The sequence below is a fragment of the Dipodomys ordii genome, unplaced genomic scaffold, assembly GCF_000151885.1.
Source record: "Dipodomys ordii isolate 6190 unplaced genomic scaffold, Dord_2.0 Scaffold107, whole genome shotgun sequence".
Classification (NCBI taxonomy): Eukaryota; Metazoa; Chordata; class Mammalia; order Rodentia; family Heteromyidae; genus Dipodomys; species Dipodomys ordii.
In genome coordinates, this window is record NW_012267323.1 from 2139030 (window position 1) to 2144962 (window position 5933).

Consider the following 5933-nt stretch of genomic DNA (forward strand, 5'->3'; position numbering starts at 1 on the left):
GGGCCGGGGGTGGAGGGGGGGCGCGGGGGGGAGGCTGGGAAGTTTGGGGGGGATGAGGGGGAGTGGGACTCGAGGAAGGGGGGTGCGGGGAGGCCGGGCCTGCGTGCAGGGGTCCCCCCCCTTTCTCAAGAGGTGGTGATGAGGATGGGGGTGATGATGATGGTGGTAGAGGGGTCCTAAGAGACTGATGGGGGGGTCCTTGTCCCATCCCTCCAAGGCCTGCACAGGTGTGGGAGAAGTTGGGGGGTAGGTGGGGAAACCACTGGTTTTTGTCTAGAGGAGCTGAGGAGGTAGGGGTGGGGTGGGGGTGCTGGGTCTTTAGGGTACCAGATTTGCACCCCCTTCCCCTCCATATCCACACATACACACACACACACACAAGCAGGTTGTGGTTCCTATCTTCCTTTCTGCACCCCCTGGCGCACACTCCCTCTTTCTCTCTTACATACACACACCCCTTTTTTCCATCTGTCTCCCCCCCCAACCCTGCAGTCCTTCCCAAGAGAGCCAGACACAGGCTCAAACCTCCAGCTAGGCCAGCCAGGGGGTAATAAAAGGGGAAAGATGGGAGATGGGAGAGAGAGGCAAACCCAACCGACCCCTTCCTGCCCTGTGATTTCTTTACCTCCCCAGCGGTGACCTAGCTTCTGCACTGGGGGTGGTGGTGGAAGGCAGGGGATGGGCCTGGGGGGTCTTAGAGTGGGGAAGGGGGGGCTTTGCCTGGGCCTCGTGCAGAAGAGAAAGGGAGGTACCCACCTTCCTATCCCAGGCCCTCCCTTCCCCTCCCCCACACTGCCATCTTGAGACCTGTGGCACCCAAGGCCCCACCCCACCCTGGCACCCAGAGAAATGGTCATCCGTAGGGATGGATGCACTCTGAGCTGCTTGCCTCTTCCCTCAGGGTGTGTGTATGTGTGGGGGGGGAGACTGGATTCCTCCATCAAGCTCCCCTCCCCCATGATCACCCTCATGCTGGACCCACAGACCATGTGACTCTTCTTCCCCTCCCCTCCACCACCTCTCCCCCCCCCCCACTCTCACAAAGCTGTGGTGAGACCCTGAGAAGCTGAGTTCTGGCCTTCTGCTTTCCCCTGTGGGTCAACTTTATGGTCTCAGATCCAGCTCCTGGAGCCTTATTGTCTTCCCTAGTGGAAGATCTGATCTCTCCCAAGTCCTGGAACATTCTTCCCCCCACCCCCCCCCTTCCCATCACCACCATCATCAACTTCCAAACCGCCCCCATCCCCAGCCTCTCCCCCCCCCCCAGCCTTCATCAGCATTCAGTCTCAGGCTGTCCAAACACAAGGGGATTGTTCTATTAGCACACTCCGGGGTGGGGGGCTGGGAGCAGGCGGCCCACACACCCTGGCAGGCCCAGAGGCTGCAGTGAAGTCTGGCCTGCCCCACCCTGAATCCCCAGACCCGGGGCTCTATCCACTTTCCCTCCTCCGGTGACTGCCTCCCTCCCCCAGCCTCCATCAGCAGAACTCGGTGCTCAGCTCTTAAGGAGAGAGTCTGGTTGGGCTGGTGCAGATAGAAGGAGAGGGAGAGGTTTCTCCCGGCTTGTTCCTGGCCTCCTGGGCATTGAGAATCATTTCACTTAAGTCTTTTCAACTCGGGCTCACATTTCCCCCAACTCTTTGAAAGCCTTCATCAGATTCGGGGAGAAGATTCCCACTGTGGTCCCCTAGAAACTCATAGCAGTAATGCCCCTGGGCTTGGGAGAAAGAATGCAAATGGACTGTGATGTGGAGGAAGGATCTGGAAAGATCTTGTCTGCCCCTGTGAAGGTGTGTGTGTGTGTGTGTGTGTGTGTGTGTGTGTGTGTGTGTGTGTATGCGCGCTCGCCAGGATTCTGTGCCTAAAGGATCTCTTAACACCTCTCCCCCCAGGGCCTACTAGGTACCCTAACTTCTCCTTATGCAGGGAAAGAACCTGGGCCTGTCTCAGATTTCCCCTCTGTATAGCAGAATGACAGACTCCAAAAGTCCCTATTGGGAATCTTGTGACTTTTGAGTAGTCATCTTTTTGGTGGCGGTGGGGATGGGAGGGGATACAGAGGCCTAAGAGGGCTTTACATCTGATTCTGGAAGCTTCGGGAAGGTGGATTTAGGCATGCATTTCAAGCTGGGGTGAGCTGGTGAAGACCTAAGAGGTTTTGGAAGAGCTAGGCCTGGCGTGCACGGCGTGGTCAGGGAGGAAAACGGGTGTAAAAGGGAAGACAAGAAAAGCTGACAGGAGCTGGACAAGGAAAGGCCTTGATTGCCTGTTCATGGAGCTCAGGCTTTTCCTCTTTCCATTCTTGGGGGGCACTGGGGAGCCCCAAGATGGTGGTGGAGCAGCGGCGGCGTGAACATGCAAGTCTTCGGCATGGAGAAGGAAGCGAGAGATTCTTCCCAGTTGGAGTGACCCTCAGGGAGTGAGGCTGTGGTGGTCTTCTTCCTAGAGTCCAGTTGAGGCCTGGGCCTGCCTTGATTTCCCTTGGCAAATGAAGACTCTTTTTTTGGGGGGGGCGGTGCTAGTTAATGATACTCCCATGTAGCATTGCAGCTCCCTGCCAGTTTGCTCTTCTGGCACTTTCACGAAATGGAATGGGAATCAAGAAGCCGGAAGCTAGAGGAGAAGTAGACCCTGAGCTACTTCCCAGTGCCCCCCTTCTACCCCCAAACTAGGTCTGATCGGTCATTCTGAGAGGCTAAAAGCCCAAGAGGCCAGGCCTTGGGCCAGAAGATGCTGGGCTATGTTTTTGTTTTTGTTTTGGTGGAGGCCAGACTAGCAGCATCAGAGTAGAGGATGGGCAGACGCCTAGGCAGCCTTCAATGCCAAGTTCCCCCCCCACTCCCCCCTGCCACACCCTGTGCCTGGCCTGTGGTGCTTAAACTGGCCTCATTGGGTGTGGTCCAGCCCATCAGGTACAGAAGGCTGGGATCACTCTGTGTGTGTGTAGGGGGTGGGTTATGATATCAGGTAGGGGTGATGTGGGAGGAGCCTGTATCTCTCCTCTCTTCTGAATTCAGGTAGGTGTGCAGAGAGCTCTGACTGGTCCAGACACTGGGCCAAGAGAGCAGGGCATCCCCCGGGGGAGGGGGTGGCCCAGTCTACTTGAGTTGCTGGCTCCCAAGAGCCCTCCCCTCCTCCCCCCCCCCTTCTCCCCTCCCCCTCCCCCCTCCCAGGATTGTTCTTACTCCAGAACAAAGCCAGGGTTGGACACTTGATCCCTGTATGTGTGTGTAGTGGGGGGGGAGGGGGAATCTGGCTAAGCCCCCCCCCTTTGATTGGGCAGCTGTCAGGAGAGAGAGAGAGACAGCTGGGGGGGAGGGGCAGGAAGAGGGTAGACTCTCTTGCCTCTATTGCTTACACAGCTGTCATTTCTCCCCCCCCCCCCACTTTCCAGCCTGAGTGGCAAGAAGCCAGCCACAGAAAGAAAGTGGGTACTGGGTCTGGGGAAGGGGTCTTGGAGAACAAGCAGGAAGGGCTGGCCGAGGTTAGGAACCTTGGTTTGAGCTGGTTATGCCCTGCCAGGGAAAGCCTGCTGACCGGAGCTGGGGGGGCGGGGGGGGGAGGAGGAAGGGGAGGGTGCCAGGCACCCTCAGAGGTGAGCTGGAGGTCAGTGTGGCACAATGTGGCCTGGCAGAGCCTCGGGGCTCCTCATTCGCTCGCCCCAGGTGGATCACAGCAAGGCTCAGGGCGGAAGAAGGCCTGGTAGGGATGGAGCGCAATTGGGGGTGGGGGGGTCTACTTTTTTCCTCTGCAAGAACTCCAGTTCCGATCGGCTCCCCATTTCTCCTGGTACCACAGAATAAATGAGGTGGTATATGGGTAGAGGGGGCACTGCGGGTGTGGGGGTGATCACATTTCCCACTGGTGACTTTTTGCCTTCTAGGCGTCCCTAGACAACCCCCTCCCACACACACACCCCAAAAAATCTGGGAGCTTAAGAGGTCTAGCTCTGGATAAGCTGCCATTCCATCTGTTCAATAGGCAAAGGGTCTCCCAGGGCAGCCAAAAGACAAAGAGACAAATAGATCCACACTGAAGCATGTCCGAAGGTGGTACAGAGCCACCACCGCTGGCTCATGCCTGTCATCCTAGCTACTCGGGAGGATCATGGTTCGAAGCCAACCTAGGCAGGAAAAATCCGTAAGACTCACCTCCGACGAACCCTTCCCAAAGCCAGAAAGTGGAATTGGGGCTCAAGTGGTAGAGCACTAGCCTTGAGGATAAAAGCTCAGGGACAGCACCCAGGCCCTGAGTTCAAGCCCTAGGATCTATCTCCTTCTCCCCTGCCTGTCTCCCCCCACCCTCTACCCCCCCAAAAAAAAGGAGACACAAATGGGAGTTTGCTCTTGGCCTGCACTAGCAAGCAGGGCTGTCTGTGACCTTGATCAGATGATAGATTGTGTGTGTAGATATTAAGATTTTTTTTCCCCCTTCTATGTCTGAGCAGTGTTCACGGTGGCCTTGCTGTGAACCGAGAGCCCTGGGGACACAAGGAGAAAGTGACAAGGCTGTCCCCCGCTGCTCTAAGGTGCTCTGGGGCTGGCTGTCCACAGGGACACAACCAAACACGTCATCACCAAATGCTTTGCTGGGGGAAGTGCAGGCAACCAGAGAAATGTCTAGCAAGGGCAGCCAGCATGAGTTTGGCCGGGATACCCAGAGCCACAGGCTCTGAAATCTACTGCTGGCCTCCACCCTTTGGCAGATGCCTATGGTAGAACTCAAATAAAAGGAGGAGCAGGTTGCTGGGGGAAAATGGCATGGTGTGGGGGGAGGGAAGGGCTGTCACCTCCGTGACATCCGTAGACTTCTATAAAAATGCCAGGCAAGCCCAGAGCCCTGTGAGTCACACCTGTAATCCTTGGCTACTTGGGAGGCTGAGATCTGAGGATCAGGGGGAAAGAAAAGTCAAAAGTGGAGGTATAGCTCAAGGACAGCTGGGGGCCGGTGGCTCACTCCTGTTATCCTAATGCAATCTGAGGATTGTGGTTCAAAGCCAGCTCTGGGCAGGAAAGTCTGTGAGACTCTTATCTCCAATGAGCCATCAGAAGACCGGAAGTGGCACGGTGGCTCAAGTGGTAGAGCACTAGCCTTGAGCTGAAGAGCTGAGAGGAAGTGCCCAGGCCCCGAGTTCAAGCCCCACAACTGACAGACACACACATACACACAGCTCAGGGACAGTGTCCAGTCCCTGAGTTCAAGTCCCAAAGGACTGGTACCCAAATCAAAATCAAGCCAGGCCAGGGGGCCCCCTTTCCTCTCCCAAGCTGGTTAGCAAGATGTCAAAGAAAGCAGTAGGTTGGAGGGGGCTGAGGAAAAAATATGACTAGAGACCTCTAAAGTGCCCCAAATGCAAGCACACTGAAGCATTTGAATCCACATCTCCTGTCTCTGGCAGAAGGAATCTGTAGAGCTGGAACTTAGTCTAGGCCCCCAATCCTCCCCCACCCACCCCCCGTTAGTCCACACCCTGCCCTTCTTGAATTATGGTCTTCTAGCCCAGCTCCATCCAGCCTGAAAACCTGGTGGAGGAGGATTTCTGAGAAGGATTAAGGTTTGGGATTAAGGGGTGTATAAAAGGGTTGGGTGGGGAGGGTTGGTAGCCAGCTAATCCTAGAAGCTAATCTCGGGCTCCAACTCCCTTCGGCATTCATGGCCCTGCCATTCCTTCAGCCCACCAAATCGATCTCTCGCCCACCATCCAGGACTTGAGACCCACAAGCTGAAGTGACTTTGTTTAGGTAGAGAATGTAGCTAGCCTTGGAAGCTTCTTACCTCTTTCCTGTGTTGGGGTGGAGGGAACCAACACTGGGTAGATTCTTGACCTTTCCCCCATGTTGAACCCCGAGTCCAGTATTGAATGCTGGCTGGTTACAGGGAGCCTCTTCTGGAGATTGTCAAGCTTTTACCAGGCAGCAGGTGAAAGAAAGATC